The sequence below is a fragment of the Erinaceus europaeus genome, chromosome 8 (assembly GCF_950295315.1).
Source record: "Erinaceus europaeus chromosome 8, mEriEur2.1, whole genome shotgun sequence".
Taxonomy (NCBI): domain Eukaryota; kingdom Metazoa; phylum Chordata; class Mammalia; order Eulipotyphla; family Erinaceidae; genus Erinaceus; species Erinaceus europaeus.
The window spans coordinates 16,133,860-16,152,357 of NC_080169.1; positions in this window are offsets into that span (position 1 = coordinate 16,133,860).

The window sequence follows — 18,498 nt, forward strand, 5'->3', positions numbered from 1 at the left end:
GCTGTGGAATATAGATGATTAAAGCACACATATTTACGAAAAGAGAGAAGAGAAAAGAAAAGGAAGGGAAGAGGAGAGGAGAGGAGAGGAGAGGAGAGGAGGGAGAGGAGAGGAGAGGAGAGGAGAGGAGAGGAGGGAGAGGAGAGGAGAGGAGAGGAGAGGAGGGAGAGGAGAGGAGAGGAGAGGAGAGGAGAGGAGAGGAGAGGAGAGGAGGGAGAGGAGAGGAGAGGAGAGGAGAGGAGAGGAGAGGAGAGGAGGGAGAGGAGAGGAGAGGAGAGGAGAGGAGGGAGAGGAGAGGAGAGGAGAGGAGAGGAGAGGAGAGGAGGGAGAGGAGAGGAGAGGAGGGAGAGGAGAGGAGAGGAGAGGAGAGGAGGGAGAGGAGAGGAGAGGAGAGGAGAGGAGAGGAGGGAGAGGAGAGGAGAGGAGAGGAGAGGAGAGGAGGGAGAGGAGAGGAGAGGAGGGAGAGGAGAGGAGAGGAGAGGAGAGGAGAGGAGAGGAGGGAGAGGAGAGGAGAGGAGAGGAGGGAGAGGAGAGGAGAGGAGAGGAGAGGAGAGGAGAGGAGAGGAGGGAGAGGAGAGGAGAGGAGAGGAGGGAGAGGAGAGGAGAGGAGAGGAGGGAGAGGAGAGGAGAGGAGAGGAGAGGAGAGGAGAGGAGAGGAGAGAGGAGAAGAGGAAGTATCTCGCAGCCTTTATCATGCTTGGGGGGGAGAAAGACACCGATCTTTTGTGGTAGTTATAGAGTGAAACTATTCCCTATAATCTTAGAATCTTGTAAGTCACTAAAACACAAATGAAAATAATATTAAATTCAGTTAAACCATTCATCAAGGCTAGTTCAAAAGAACAAGGCTTTAGCATCCCTAGCTCCTCTAGACTAAGTCTTGAGAAAGTATTCTTCCCTACTCAAATATTTCTGGACCTGCAAGTCTTGTAGTGGCATCTGGGCCTGATTTTTTTTTCTTCCATTACCACTTCTCCTCAGCACTCTCACCCTATAAATTCCCCCCAAAGCATTGGTCCTAGAGGGTTTATGTGCCTGCTATATAACAATGATTTGCTGATTTATTCAGTTTTCTCATTTACTTAACAAGTTTTTACTGAATTCCTCTGATCTGCTTAGTACCATTCTGGTTCAGGAAATAAAAACAGTGGACAAAATAACAGATCAGATGGTAGTGCACCCTACTAAGCTCACATATTATCATGAGCAGGAGCTCAGGCTTGAATCCCTGTTCTCCACCTTCAGGAAGGCGCTTAATGAGTGGTGAAGCAGATTTGCAGGTATCTACCTTTCTCTCCCTCTCTCTCTCTCTCTCTCTATCTCCCTTCTGCTCTCTGTTATATCAAGTATACTAGAAAGAAAGAAAGGAATAAAGAAAGAAAAGAAGAATAAAAGGAACAAATGAACTCTGAGAATAGTGGATTTTCATGGTGCTGACACTGAGTCCCAGTGATAACCCTAGTGATAATAAAAAAAAATAATAAATGGACAAAATAACCCAATGTATCAATTAAAATGTATTTTCTACTGTAACTCCTTCCAGACCTAAATATAACAAGATAATGTAAACTATGAAACTTTAAGAGGAATTTCAAAGAATCTCATTAAGAGTGAGTGATCTGACCACTTATAATACATATACACTATATATATATATATATATGTGTGTGTGTGTGTGTGTGTGTGTGTGTGTGTGTATGTGTGTGTGTAGAGAGAGAGAGAGGAATATTAAGGTAATTTTCTGTTATTTATGATATTTTATTTGCTTTCTTTCATTTTTGTCTGTGGTGTCAGGTTTTGAACGCAAGGCCTCAAAGGTACTGTGTTGCTAGCCCTCCCCCCCAAACATAGATTCTTCAGGCTCATGGTTAGGAAAAAATATATCTCATTGAATTTTCTGTTTACCAGATATTTCACAAGATGCTCTTGCTCTTAATGGAAGAAGATACTTTTAGAAGTTGTTTATTTTTGTATTATTATGCTAAGCTGTGTCAGGTAATCCTCCACACCGACTAATCATTAGGACATACTGATCAACACACGTGTAGACAATGCTATGTAGAAGATCCGTGGCTACAGAGGAATTTAGGCATATAAACAAGGTGATTGTGGTTGTAATTCAATGACCTTGATAGAAGATGAAAAGTACTATTTAAAAATTATGACAGTCGGAGGAGCACATGACTGGAAAAAAACAACATGAAATGTAAATTATTTGAACATCGGTCTCATGATACGGATGATAGAGTTGAACTCCACCGATGTGCTGCCTAGATTATGTACATATAACTGACTACTTATTTCAGCTATCCATTGAACAACTTTCTCTAACCCTAATGCACATACAAATCAGTCTAGAAGGGTCTGAGTTTCTGTATTTCTAACAAGCTCCCAAGTGAAGCTGATGCTTCTAGTCTACAGGCCACACATTAAGTTGTATTATTATACACTGGCATGTGGCAGGCATTTAATACAGAGTCTATAAATAAACAAATGCCACACTAACAAGAGTATTGCCCAAGTGGGCTTTTAATCTTCAGATGAGAAATAACTATTATTTATGGACATCACTTTATAAATGGGCCTCTACACTCATTTCTAAATGGGGCACTAACAGAAGTCAAAAAGATAGTGGAGAGAGGGGGGCTTATTTCTTCTCAAGTATTTCAGGAAAATCTGTGCAGCCAAACCACAGTTTGAGATGCTGACTGCTTCTGAGGATGAGTTTGTAGAAGAATGCCAGTCAACAAAAAAGTTGCTCAGGGGGCCCTCCCTGTGAAGTACAAATTAATGACTCCCCTCCTTCAACTAAAAGCAATCTTTTTATTATAACTGAGGACACACTTTAAGGCATATTTTTTTATGTTTTTTTAAAAATATATATTGATTCCTTTTTGTTGCCCTTGTTTTATTGTTGTAGTTATTATTGTTGTTGTTCTTGATGTCGTCTGGATAAGACAGAAAGAAATGGAGAGAGGAGGGGAAGACAGAGACTGGGAGATTTTGAAAGATAGACACCTGCAGACCTGCTTCACCGCTTGTGAAGCATCTCCCATGCAGGTAGGGAGCCCGGGGCTCTAACCCGGATCCTTACACTGGTCCTTGTGCTTCGCATGTGTGCTTAACCTGCTGTGCTACTGCCCGACTTCCTTAAGTATTTCTAAACGAGGTGACACTGGGGCATGAAGAATATGCCTGAAAATGATCTAGTACGTTTCCCAGTGTCTTAGTCTGCTTAAAGCTGCCATTAAAAACTACCAGACTGAGTGTATTAAACCAAGGCAAAGCAATTTGAGGAAAGGGGGTGGGGAGGCGCAGGGGTTCTGGTACATGATACTGGGAAAGGACCCAGTTGGAGATGAGAGTGTTTTATAGACACCTTTCATGGAGTGCTGAAAAATTTTGCTCATGTGTCAACCATTGTACTGTAAATAATTAACCCTGACCACAATAAAATGATAGAAATGACCAACTAGACTGATGGACTTGAGCGACACAAACTTATTTTTCACAGTTCTAGATATTTAGAAGGCTAGCATTAAGATGTTTCCAGGGAGTCTGGTGGGGCTGCAGTGGGTTAAGCGCAAGTGGCGCCAAGCACAAGTACAGATGTAAGGATCTTGGTTCGAGGCCCCGGTTCCCCACCTGCAGGGGAGTCACTTTACGAGGTGGTGAAGCAGGTCTGCGGGTGTCTGTCTTTCTCTTCTCTCTGTCTTTCCCTTCTTTGTCCATTTCTCTCTTTCTTATCCAACAACAACGACAACAACAACAATAATAACTACAACAACAATAAAAAAAACAAGGGCAAAAAAGGGGAAAATAAATAAATAAATAAAGATGTTTCCAAGGTTGGTTTCATGCTGAGGCTGCTTTTGCTTGGAGTCACTCAACATCTTGATGTTTATTCACATGATCTCAGCTCAGGGTGTGAAGAAGAGAGATTTTTGGTATTTTCTCCTCTCCTTATACAGATAAGATTCTATTGGACTCCACATTATGATCTCATTTAACTTTATCTCCATAAAAGTCCTTCCTATCTTCAAAGGCTATGAACAGAATTACTTGCGGTAATCTTAAGTCTGTAAACACTTATTATACAAAATTTCAGTCAATTTCAAGTAGATTAATATCTTCAACAAAAAGAAGTATGCCTCATGTGTCATATATAGTAGTACATGGCAGGTATTTCATATCTAGTTGATAAATAAATGAAGGACACCCTAGGAAGGGTAGTGTCACAGAAATAATGTTGACACATTGTATAGTATAGATGCTCAGTGCCAGTACCTAGACCACCCAGACCTGCCTTCGTAGAGCACAGTGTCAAAGGACTTCTGCATGGTCACACTTGCACACACTGTTGCTGAACACCATAGTCACAAGGTCATATTTGCATAGAAAGACAATAATTAGTCATCGACTAAGAGAATGCATCATTTCTTTTTTTTTTTTTAAATTTTTTATTTAAGAAAGGATTAGTGAACAAAAGCATAAGGTAGGAGGGGTACAACTCCACACAATTCCCACCACCCAATCCCCATAACCCACCCTCTCCCATGATAGCCTTCCCATTCTCTAGCCCTCTGGGAGCATGGACCCAGGGTCGTTGAGGGTTGCAGAAGGTAGAGGGTCTGGCTTCTGTAATTGCTTCCCCGCTGAACATGGGCGTTGACTGGTCGGTCCATACTCCCAGTCTGCCTCTCTCTTTCCCTAGTAAGGTGTGTCTCTGGGGAAGCTGAGCTCCAGGACACATTGGTGGGGTCTTCAATCCAGGGAAGCCTAGCCAGCATCCTGGTGGCATATGGAACCTGGTGATTGAAAAGAGAGTTAACATACAAAGCCAAACAATTTGTTGAGCAATCATGGATCCCAAGTTTGGAATAGTGGAGAGGAAGTGTTAGGGAGGTACTCACTGCAAACTCTAGTGTAATCCTGCTTTCAGGTATATATTTTGCAGTAGTTTATGGATACGTGTGCACATACGCTCTCTCTCACAGAAACTGGTGTATATCTAGGTTATGGGACTTTGTTGGAAAGTGAACTACCTGAGATGAAATTAGAGTGTACTATAAAAGGAAAGGTCTCACCCGAGTAATGAAGCTGAAGGGTTGTCATTCCACACGTGAAGTCTCTGGATACACTCTGAGGTGAAGCATGTTGAGATGGCAATCGTTGCTTTGGTTTGGTTGTGGTCGGCGGATGCAATATTATTTGGTATGGATTGGGAGATGCATACGGGAAAGTGAGCCCTATCCAAGGGTTCCAGGACTGGGGGAAGTAGGGGCTCTATAGTGAAGATGTGAGGTTCCTGCTGTCTTAGGGTTCAAAAAGACAATCAATAGTTAATATTATCATCACATTATTTGTTAATTGGGTTAACTTTGAAAAGTCCCTTTGTTATGGTTTGCTGTACAGTACCCAGTATCTTGTATATAGCTGTGCTATTGGAAGCTTCTAATCTACTTGGTCTAGGCTTTTGAGAGAGTCCGCATATCAAATACGTAGCCTATCTATTAAAAAAATTCAGTTTGTCTTTTGAGAACCTTTGAGACATACAATTGATTTCCCCCTCTCATATTAATTAACTACTGATTTATATGTCTACATTTTGCTAGGAGTGTGCATAAACACCATTCCCATCACCAAATGACCGTGACCCATCCCTCCCGCCCATTCCCACCCCCCACTGGCCCAGGAAGCTACATGTCTACCCCTCACCACTGGGTTTTTACTTTGGTGCCCTACTTACAATTTGATCAGGTCCTGCTTTTAGTTTCCCTTTCAGATCTTCTAAGTCAGCTTCTGTTGATGAGTGGGATCATCCCATACTCATCTTTAACTTTCTGACTCAGTTCACTTAACATAATTCCTTCTAGCTCTGTCCAAGATGGGTCAGAGAAGGTGGGTTCATTGTTCTTGATAGCTGCATAGTATTCCATTGTGTATATATACCACAGCTTTCTCAGCCATTCATCTGTTGTTGGGCACCTGGGTTGCTTCCAGATTTTAGCTATTATGAATTGTGCGCTATGAACATAGGAGTACACACCTCTTTTTGGTTGGGTGTTATGGAGTCCTTGGGGTATAACCCCAGGAGAGGAATTATTGGGTCATATGGAAGGTCCATGTCTAGCCTTCTGAGAGTTTTCCAGACTGCTCTCCACAGAGGCTGTACCAATTTACATTCCCACCAGCAATGTAAAAGGGTTCCTCTGTCCCCACATCCTCTCCAGCATTTGTTGCTGCTGTCCTTTTTGATGTATGCCATTCTTACAGGAGTGAGGTGGTATCTTAGTGTTGTCTTAATTTGCATTTCTCTGACAATCAGTGACCTAGAGCAGTTTTTCATATGTTTGTTAGCCTTTTGGATCTCCTCTTTGGTGAATGTTTTGTTCATTTCCTCTGCCCATTTTTGGATGGGGTCATTTGCTTTTTTGCGGCTAAGTTTGCTGAGCTCTTTATATATTTTGGTGATTAGTTTCTTGTCTGATGTCTGGCATGTGAAGATCTTCTCCCATTCTGTGAGGGGTCTCTCTGTTTGTTTAATAGTTTCTTTGTATGTGAAGAAGCTTTTCAATTTGATGTAGTCCCATTGGTTTGTTTCTGCTTTGGTCTTCCTTGCAATTGGGTTTGATTCATCAAAGATGTCCTTGAGGTGTAGATGGGAAAGTGTTTTACCAATGTTTTCCTCTAAGTATTTGATTGTTTCTGGTCTGACATCTAGGTCTTTGATCCATTTGGAGTTGATTTTTGTTTCTGGTGAGATAAAGTGGTTCAATTTCATTCTTCTGCATGTTTCAACCCAGTTTTCCCAGCACCATTTATTGAAGAGAGCCTCCTTTTTCCATTTAATCCTTTGGGCCCCCTTATCAAAGATTAGATGCCCATAGGTGTTGGGATTTACTTCTGGGCTTTCAATTCTGTTCCACTGGTCTGTGTGCCTATTTTTGTTCCAGTACCATGCTGTTTTGATGATGATGGCTTTATAATATAATTTAAGGTCTGGGAGTGTGATGCCTCCATTTCTGTTTCTTTTCCTTAGGATGGTTTTGGCAATTCTGGGTGTTTTCAGGTTCCAGATAAATGATTGTAGTGTTTGTTCTATTCTCTTAAAGAAGCTTGGTGGAACTTTGATGGGTATTGCATTAAATTTGTATATGGCTCTGGGGAGAATGTTCATTTTGATGATATTTATTCTTCCAATCCATGAGCATGGGATATCTTTCCATTTCTTGGTATCAGTTTCTATCTCCTTGAGTAGCGACTCATAGTTTTCAGCATACAAGTCTTTCACTTCTTTGGTCAACTTTATTCCTAGGTATTTGATTGATTTTGCTGAAACAGTAAATGGGAGTGATTTCTGGATGTCTTCTTCTTCAGATTTAGTGTTTGCATAAAGAAATGCCACTGATTTTTGTACATTGATTTTGTAGCCTGATACCTTGCTATATTGCCTAACAACTTCCAGTAATTTTCTACTGGATTCTTTAGGTCTTTCTATGTATACTATCATATCATCTGCAAATAGTGAGAGCTTGACTTCTTCCCTTCCAATCTGTATCCCTTTGATTTCTTTCTCTTGCCTGATTGCTATGGCAAGAACTTCCAATACTATGTTGAAGAGTAACGGTGACAGTGGACAGCCCTGTCTAGTCCCCAATCTGAGGGGGAATGCTTTCAGCTTCTCTCCATTGAGTATGATGTTGGCTGTAGGTTTGCTATATATAGACTCCACTATCTTGAGGAATTTCCCATCTATTCCCATTTTCTGTAGAGTTTTGAGCATGAATGGGTGTTGGATTTTGTCAAAGGCTTTCTCTGCATCTATTGAGATAATCATGTGGTTTTTGGCTTTGCTTTTATTGATGTGATGAATGACATTGATTGATTTACGGATGTTGAACCAGCCTTGCATTCCTGGGATGAATCCCACTTGGTCATGATGAACAATCTTTTTGATGTGTTGCTGTATCCGGTTGGCCAAGATCTTGTTTAATATTTTGGCATCTATGTTCATCAGAGATATTGGTCTGTAGTTTTCCTTTTTTGTTCTGTCCCTATCAGCTTTTGGTATCAGGGTGATGTTGGCTTCATAAAAGGTGGAAGGGAGTATTCCTGTTTCTTCAGTCTTATGGAATAGCTTAAGAAGTATGGGTATTAACTGTTTCCTGAAAGTTTTGTAGAATTCGTTTGTGAAGCCATCTGGTCCAGGACTTTTGTTGTTGGGGAGATTCTTAATAACGGTTTCAATTTCTTTGTCTGTGATTGGTGCATTTAGATTTTGTAGTTCTTCTTGGTTCAGTTTTGGAAGTGCATAGGTTTCTAGGAATTGTTCCATTTCTTCCAGATTCTCTAGCTTGGTGGCATATAGTTCTTTATAGAAGTTTCGCAGAATTCTCTGGATTTCTGTGGTGTCAGTTGTGATATCTCCTGTATCGTTTACAATTCTATTAATTTGAGTATTCTCTCTTTTTTGTTTGGTGAGTCTGGCTAGGGGTTTGTCAATTTTGTTTAATCTTTCAAAGAACCAACATTCTGCTTCATTGATCTTTTGTATGGTTCTTCTATTTTCAATGTTGTTTATTTCTGCTCTAACTTTAGTGATTTCTGTCCTTCTGGTTGCTTTAGGGTTCCTTTGTTCCTCTTCCTCTAAGTCCTTGAGGTGTGTAGTAAGTTCGTTCATTTGGGCTTCTTCTTGGTGTTTAATATGTGATTGTATAGCTATAAGTTTCCCTCTCAGTACTGCTTTAGCTGTGTCCCAAATATTTTGATAGGTTGTGTCTTCATTTTCATTAGTTTCCAGGAACATTTGAATTTCCTGTTTGAGTGAGTCTCTGACCCAGTGGTTCTTAAGGAGCATGTTGTTTAGTTTCCAAATTCTATGTCTTTTAATAATTTTCCGTTTGTTGTTAAAAGTTAGTTTTACTCCACTGTGGTCTGAGAAGATACTTGGGATGATTTCAATGCTCTTGAATTTATTGATGCTGTCTTTGTGGCCTAACTTGTGGTCTATCCTTGAGTATGTGTTGTGTGGATTTGAAAAGAAGGTGTATTCCAGTTTTTTGGGGTGGAGGAGTCTGAAAATGTCCAAGAGGTATAGTCTGTCAATCTCTTCATTCAATTCTCTTGTATCTTTATTGGTTCTCTGCTTTGTTGATCTGTCTAAGTGTGAGAGTGGGGTATTGAAGTCTCCCACTATTATTGTATTACTATTGATGTATTTTTGAAATTCTTTCAATAGGTGTTTAATGTATTTAGATGGTCCCTCGTTGGGTGCATAGATGTTAATAATTGTTAAGTCTTCTTGGCTGATTGATCCTCTAATCATTATGTAATGTCCTTGCCTATCTTTTATTACTTTATTTAATTTAAAATCTATCGTGTCTGAGATGAGAATGGCTGTTCCTGCCCTTTTTTGTGGACCATTAGCCTGTATGATAGTTTTCCATCCTTTCACTTTAAGTCTGTGTTTATCTTGTTGTGACAGATGTGATTCTTGCAAGCAGCATATGGTTGGGTTATGTTTTCTGATCCATCCCCCCACCCTGTGCCTTTTGATGGGTGAGTTTAAGCCATTGACATTTATTGATATTATGGATTTAATGTATTGTAGTGCCATTGTTCTAAAAAACAATTTGTTTACTCTGATATATTACAAGTATTATAGTGATGTTATAAGAGGTGTTTATAAGAGGTGTTTTAGTACCTCTTTCAGGGCCGGCTTGGTGATAGTTGCCTCCTTTAACTGTTGTTTGTCTAAGAAGGTTTTGATCCCTTCATCTAGCTTGAATGAAAGTCTAGCAGGATATATAATCCTTGGTTGAAACCCTTTTTCATTCAGGGCTCGATAGATATCTTGCCACTCCCTTCTGGCTTTTAGAGTTTGAGTTGAGAAATCTGCCGAAAGTCTTATGGGTTTTCCCCTGTATGTGACTTTTTGTTTCTCTCTTGCAGCCTTTAGGATCCTTTCTTTATCCTTACTTCTTCTCATTGTGACTATGATGTGTCTTGGTGTTTTCAGGTCTGGGTTGATTCTGTTTGGTACTCTCTGGGCCTCTTGCACCTTGATATCCTTTCTGTTATTCAGGTCTGGGAAATTTTCTTGTATTATTTCCTCTAGAATGTTTGCTTCCCCTTCCTCTCTTTCTTCCTCTGGCAGGCCAATTATATGAATGTTACTTCTTTTGAGATCATCCCATATGTCTCTGTTGTTGTTTTCAGTGTCTCTCAATCTCTTTTTAAGCTCTTTCACCTCTTTCTTAGTTTTCTCTAACTCATCCTCTGTCTGACTAATTCTGTTTTCTGCTTCTGTTAGTCTGCTTTCCCTTGCCTCAGCTTCTTTCTTCATTACAGCTATTTCAGCTTTCAGTTCTCTAATTGTCTCAAGATAATCAGTATTTTCCTTGGGGGTCTCAACTGTTGTTTCCCTAATACTGCCATTTCTTTCCTCCAATGTTGTTTTCATTTCTGTGATTAATAAGTTTATTATTGCTTGCATACTTTTCTTATCTATGGTTACTTCTGACTGATTTGTGGTTTCTTCTGGGCTCTTGCCTTCATTCATTGGGGTAGCAGTTTTATTTGTTTTTAATCTACCCATTTTTTTTTTTAATTTATGTGTTTCTCTCTTTTTTTTTTTTTTTAATGCTCTGTTGTTCCTCAGTTGTTGTGTTTTGAGCACAAGTAACACTGTACTAAATACCTTTATGACAATTGCACTCACCAACCTCCGGAATAACAGTAGCAACTGAAGTAAGTATTGAAGGAGTTTAATCGTTACCAGTTAGCCAAACAATTTCTCCAGTCCGTGAAAAAATAGTAACCAAATCCCAGTGAAGAAAGAGAAAAGGAAGAGAGGATAGCAAGAATAGACAGTTATGCAAATCTACTATCCAGTGTATATTCTAAGGGTAACAAGAGTGTAAAGGGAACTAGAGCAGAGATAGACACATAGACAGTCCACTCTGGGTCAGATTTCTTCCCCAAAGTAATTCACAAATTCAGAAAGGCAAAGAAGAAAGAAGTGTATGACAAGATTAAAAAAAAAAAAAAAAGAAAAAAAAAGAGAGAGATAGAGAGAGATAAGAGAGAGAAAAGGGAGAAGATAAGAAGAAGAGTTGTAATTAAAGAGCAGTGCGAGGAACTTCCCAAATGTGTATCAGTGAATTAAAAAACAAAACAAAACAAAAAAAAAAAAACCCTGTTTGGTGGTATGGGGTATCCTGCTAGTAGCTGGTCCCAGGCATTGCTTATGGGGGGGGGCGGCGGGAAGGATGTATGCTTGAAAATTAAAAGGAAGAAAAAAGAATTTTTTCCCCTACTCTAATTTGCCGGGATAGCCTGAGGGTACTTCTTCCCGAGCTAGTGCTCTCTGGGTTGGAGAGAACTCAACTGGAGCTGATCTAGGCTGCTGTGTGGGAGAAGGATCAGGAACGCGTGCTGCACCAACTTCCGCAGGAGACACACTCTGGAACTCTCGGAGCCGGAAAGCAATTTCCAAGTGTCTTTAATCAGAAGAGCAGCTGTTTTTATACTCTCCAAGTAGGGTGGAAACAGGATGTGATATAGAGAGGGTGGAGAGAAAAGTGACTGGTGAAAATCAGAGTGTGACAAGGAGGGGGCGGAACAGGCGAGAATCCTATAACTGAACCACCAATGCCCTGGAGTGCTTTATGTAAAAGTGATTTATGTAAATAGACCAAACCTTTGGATCAGTAAATCCCTATATAGCCATATGGATAAGAAGAAGCCAGGGGGAGATGGCAACTACCCAACACTAATTCTTAACCCAAATTAAGTTATAGACACATCCTTGGTATGACCGTTATGGCCCCTTATTGGCTGGCCTGCTAAAGGCAGAAAATCCTATTGTTTACACGAGATGTGTCCGGAGCTCAAAGGCTAGCCGCTTCTCAATCCGCCATCTTCCGGGAAACCCCGCCCTCCAGACTTTTTTAAAGGATTTCTCAAAAATGAAAACTAGCTCCAAGTCCTTTGATCCAATGAGAGCTATACTCAAGAAGTCTTTGGATCCACCCTCAGGGTCGAGGTGGACCCTGGCGACTCCCAAGAGGCAGCCCCCGAGCTAAAGTGCTCTCTCCGGGTCCTCTGCCCTCCATGCTCTGCAACCGGCGGAGGAGCCGCCTTCCCGGGCGGACAATGCCGGCGCACTCGCCTTGCCTGGCGCCGCCTGGGAATTCTGGCACCCCGCTAGTCCGTGTCACCTTTGCTCTAATTGTTAACCCAAATTAAACTGTAATCACTTCTTTGGTGCCCCCCCCTTATTGACTGGCCTGCTAAAGGCAGAAAATCCTACCGTTGCCGACGATGCTATCAGAGCACTCGCTGTTAGCGATTTCACAGGCCGCCATCTTCCCACAATCCCCCAGAATGCATCATTTCTAATTTCCTTTGACTAGTTTATCTGTAATATGTAGTTATTGGGCCATTAGAAATCTGTCATTTTTGAAAGATACTTTTGATAAGTGAAAATGAAAATATGTATATATTGGTTATGTGGTTCTTGGTAGATGTTGAGCCAATATGGAACACCTTGTGATTGTTTACTCATAAGTCTGGTACCTAATCATTCAAGATACAGTGACATATTTCATTTGCTTGGGAAGAGTACTCTTGAATCCTTTTTTTTTTTTGTCTACTAGAGTACTGTTCAGCTTTGGCTTATGATAGTGCGGGGGATTGAACATGGGACTTTGGAGCCTCAGACATGAGAATCTCTTTGCCTAACCATTATGCTATCTACCCTGTACCCATTGAATACTATCTTTGGCAGATCTGCCTGCTGTAGGTAAAGAAATAGATGAAAGGAGGTCAGGCGGTAGGGCAGCAGGTGAAGCACACATGGCTTAAGGCTCAAGGACTGGCCTAAGGATCCTGGCTCCCCACCTGCAGGGGAGTCGCTTCACAGGCGGTGAAGCAGGTCTGCAGGTGTCTATCTTTCTTTCACCCTCTCTGTCTTCCCCTCCTCTCTCCATTTCTCTCTGTCCTATCCAACAACGACAACATCAAGAACAACAACAATTATAACAACAATAAAAAAACAAGGGCAACAAAAGGGGAAATAAAAACAAAGAAAGAAAGAAATAGATGGGAATAGTGACCTTTTTAGCACTGATGTCTTCATGGCTCACGGGAACAGCCAGAATTACATTTTTTTAATTTTGTTTTTATATACTAACTGATCCCTGGAACTACCCCAGATACTCTATGCTTTTCTTCCTCCCAGGAGACTGGACACCATTGAATTGTTTCTTTGCTGATTCAACAGGAAAGGAGATAGACTCCTACCCACCCACAACATTTGCAGCTGATTCCAGGAATGTGAAGGAGGGGCTATTGTATTCAGAAACTGTTGAAAAGACTCGATATTTAGAAAAAAGATTTTAAACATGTTGGGGAGAAGGAAACAGGAATAGGGAAAATACCATGTATTCCTCCTGCTAAGTTTTAAAAGAGGCTCTTTCCTAAAGTGTCTCTCTGGATTTATTTATTTATCAGCACAATAGGCTTTTAGTTAGACAGGATAATTTTGGGAACAGGGGAAGTAGGATTTTCAGATTACATGTACCGTATCAGTAAAATTTCAAAAACTTGGCGGGGGTGAGAGTTAAGGCTAACAGAGTGTTGCCATAATTTTAGTTTGCCAAGTGTTGACATAAAACACATACAACTCACATCTGCTACCATTACTACTTTATAAGAGACAGGGCATTTTAATGGAGCAAAATGGAGAGTTCTTTGTAAGAAACCAAATATTACCAAGTATATCACATGGCTTACACATATACACAGAGATATTTTACATATGACTAATACCCATATTTTAATTTTTGCTGTGGGTTGGTTAAGCTTTTATCTTTGACAGACATGGTCAATGCTTGGTTGTTTTGAAACTGCAGGACTAACTTCTATGTTTGCCTAAGATCTAAATTCTATAATTCAGTGATGGTCTTAACATTATATTACTCAACTTACAGTTTCCTTTGTGAGTACCTTGGCCAAGGGAGTCATGATAATCAGGAAAATCAAAAAGATAACTGAATATGACCTTGGAACTTAAAATTGAAATGCCTGTAAAGGAACTGAATAGTTCCTCTTGCATATTCACACTTGGTCTAAGTTTTATTTTTGCCAGGACAAAATAAAAGCATGAAATTGACCATTTTCAAGGTCCAGTGGATACACTATTTCATACAAGTTGCTTCAAGTTAAAAGCAAAAAAAAAAAAAGTTTTTAACTTTTAAAAAAGTTAAAAGCTTGAGCTATGCTCAAGCCTATCATGATGCCAGAAACAGAATATATTTTACCCAAGGGGATTTTACAACAGAGAATGTCTATCATATATGTAGAACATTTTCTTATTTTAAGATACCTAGAAAAACACTCTATCTGATCTACTTTCCCTTCAACCTTTTTCTGGATGTATTTCTTTCTTAAAGTAAGAAATGTATTTCTATGCATTTTCCAATGGCCATAATCTGACATTGTCATGCCAGAGTTTCATTATTGTCATTCATGTATTCAACTAGGTAGTATTACAATCTAATTTTTTTTGTTAGACATTCTTGTGTAGTATTATCACTCATAGTTACTTTCCCTATTGCTCTTCACCATGAAATACCAGGAATCATACTGTGGTTCTCCCTGAAAAAACTTTTGAAATCCTCCTGATATGTTTGTGTCCTGGGTCATAACATTCTTGAGCTTATTGTCATAGTTATTTAGTGAAGTTTCTCATAATGAACATTTCCTGTGCCTGGAATGTGTGCTAAAAGACCAGCTGGCTCAGAAGTTCAAGAGCTCAAAATCTCAACTCAGCTGTTAGTCCTGTTTCTTTTCTACTTCTTCTGCATGCAAAGACTGATCTTTAACAACCTAGTCAGTCACAGCCAAAAGGAGAACTAATATGAGCTTTTAATAGTAGAAGTCATATCAATCTCCTTTTACTTTAAAATGCTTGGGCACTTTCCCATTTCTCTTAGATGTTAAACTTGATATTCTGATTTACTAGATTCCATCCCTTCTACTGGATAACTCTGTGCTTTCTCATACTATTCTCTCGCTGTTTACTAGACATTAATCACACTACTCTTTCTCTTTCAAGACAATAATCTCACTTTCATTGTGAATGAATCTTTTTAGAAACATTTTATTAGTGATTTAATGATGGTTTATATGATTATAAGATTATAGGGCTATACAAAAAGATTTGTGTATATCTATATGCTTAGCAGCACAATTTGTAATACCCAAAATCTGGAAGCAACCCAGGTGTCCAACAACAGATGAGTAGCTGAATAAGTTGTGGTGTATATATATACACAGTGGAATACTATTATAAAGGGCGAATTCATCTTCTTCATTCCATCTTGGATGGAGCTTGAAGAAATCATGTTAAGTGAGATTATTTAGAAACAAAAGGATGAATATGGGATGATCTCACTCATAGGCAGAAATAGAAAAGCAAGATCAAAAACAAAGCAGAACTTGGACTGGGTCTGGTGTATTTCACCAAAGTAAAAGACAGGTGGGGGGGGTTCAGATGCTGTAACATGATGGCAGAGAAGGACCTAGTGGAGGCTGAATTTTTGTGTGGAAAACTGGGAAATGTTGTGCTTGTACAAATCATTGTATTTTACTAACTATAAATGATTAATCCCGGGAGTCGGGCTGTAGCGCAGCGGGCTAAGCGCAGGTGGCGCAAAGCACAAGGACCGGCATAAGGATCCCGGTTCGAACCCCGGCTCCCCACCTGCAGGGGAGTCGCTTCACAGGCGGTGAAGCAGGTCTGCAGGTGTCTGTCTTTCTCTCCTCCTCTCTGTCTTCCCCTCCTCTCTCCATTTCTCTCTGTCCTATCCAACAACGACAACAACAATAATAACTACAACAATAAAACAACAAGGGCAACAAAAGGGAATAAATAAAATAAATATTTAAAAAAAATGATTAATCCCTCAATAAAGAAATTTTAAAAAATTATGATATTTTTTTAAATATTTTGGGGAATTATTCAACTGTACCCACAACCCAAATTCTTCCAATCCAGGAACAAAGAATGTTCTTTTATTATTGTTGCTCTCTGAATAGTGTTTTCTTCTACACACACACACACACACACACACACACACACACACACACACACACACACAGAGTTTATTTTTTATTTATTGGATAGAGACAGAGAGAAATTGAGAGGGGAGAGGGAGATAGAGAATGAAATAGAGAAACACTTGCAGCCTCGCTTTACCACTTGTGAAGATTTCCCCCTGCAGGTGGGGACCAGGGGCTTGTACCTGGGTCCTTGCACACTGTAATATGTGCACTCAACCAAGTGCACCACTGCCTGGCCCCGTGAATAGTGTTTTCTAATGAGGAGTCACATCTGCCTCATAAAGCACATGTAACTGCTCTACTTCACATATCATGAGAGAAATGAAAATTATGAGAAATGCAGATTAAGACCATACCAGTGAGGATGACTAACATCAACAAATCAAGAGGTGATAAGTGTTGTGGAGGATGTGCAAAAAACAAAGCTCTGTTCCACTGTTGCTGGGAATGCAAGCAGGTGAATCCCTTATGGAACACAGCATGGAGAGTCCTATACTCACTGGAGTGCTACTTTGCAATTAAAAAAAAAGAAGATGATACTGTATCCTGCAGGAAAAAAATCAATGAAATTTGAGGTGAGAGACAGTTTCACTTATTTGTGGAATCCTGAGAATTGAAATCGATGAACTTAAAGAAGAGTAATAGGCAAACTGTAAGACTTTGGGAAAGTTTTGGTGATTGTCTTTGGGAGTGGGTGTCAGGCTAGCGAAGCGAGTGAGCGATGACCCAGGAATCAAGCTCGTGGCAGCGAGGCCATTCAAATCTTTATTTATTCGAGCACCCCAGCTTCGGCGGTAGCACACCTGGTTAAGCCACGTGGTACAAACCCCAATGGCTGGTGTCAGCCCCACCAGTCTTCGAAGGTGAAAAACCAAAGCCTCCCAAGTCTGAAACGGAAGTGGCCTGACAATACCATACATGGTTAGGAAAGGGGTGGAAAAAGATAAAAGGGGACTGGGAAAGGTAGGGACTTCCTTAGCAACTGTTGCTAGGGGTATAACTGGTAGGATTAATAATACCCTGCGGGGAATTAGGTAGGAGACCATTCAGGCAAAACAATGATTATGTAGATAATAAGGGAGCAGGCCATAGTATTAGGAATGCAGGGTGTTTTGAGAGACAGGGGGTCTGATAAGATGAGGCAAACCAAGGGGAGTCATATCCCTCCTCGCTTGACCTCACAGTAGAGAGAGAGAGACTGATAGGATGGATGTGCCCCTCAGGTCAAGCCCTGCCAAGCTCAACCACATCCTCACAATTTCCCTACAAGTGGGCATACTAGCTCAGAACTTTGATGCTGGGTGTGGTATTCAACTATACCCCTGCTATTTTGTAATCCTATAAATCACTATTATTTCAATAATTTTGAAAAGTTAAAAGGAAAACTGTTGAGATATTCTGATTCTTTTTAATTGGACTTTATCTTGTCCTCAAAGGGATAAGTAAAATATATAAACAAGTGACCAGGCCTACCAAGAAGAAAGGAGTATAAACTGTGATAAGATCTATTAGAAATGAGGGAAGTGAAATTACAACTGATGATATAGAAATTCAAAAGATCATACTGGACTGTAAGATCTCTATGCAAACTAGTCGACAACCAAGTAAAATGGATGCATTCTTAAGAGTTTTGCCAAGCACCAAATTTGATCTAAGAAGTAGAAGAGTTTGAACAGGCCAATCACTAGTTTGGAAATGGAAGCAATGATCAAAAAGTCTTCCCAAGAATAAAAACTCAAGTCTAGATGGTTTTACTAATGAATTCTGTAAGATTCTCTTTAAACATTATGTACTCATCCCAGCGATATTTCAACAGAGAGAAAATTTATAGTCACCTAAGGTAAATAGTTCATCCCATTAATTCTTACATCACCCTGTTCAATGTTCTTATAAAACTTTCCAGAGATGACTATTATTTATTATTTTTGTTAATTTATAAAATGGAAATATTGATAAGACCATAGAATAAGAGGGGTACAAACAATTCAAAACAATTCCCACCACCAGAACTCTGTATCCAATCCCCTACCTTGATGGCTCTCCTATTCTTTAGCCCTCTGGGAGCATGGACCCAAAATCTTTATGGGGTGCAATAGATGGGAGATCTGGCTTCTGTAATGGCTTTACTGCTGAACATGGGCATTGGCAGGTAGACTCATACTCTTAGCCTATCTCTCTCTTTCCTTAGTGGGGTAGGGATCTGAGAAGGCAGGACTCCAGGACACATTGGTGGGGTCATCTGCCCAAGGAATCAGGTTGTCATCATGATGGCATCTAGAACCTGGTGGCTGAAAAATAATAAAGAAATGAAGCAGAACGAATTGTTGACTGATCATGAACCTAAGGGCAAAAATATTGCAGATGAGA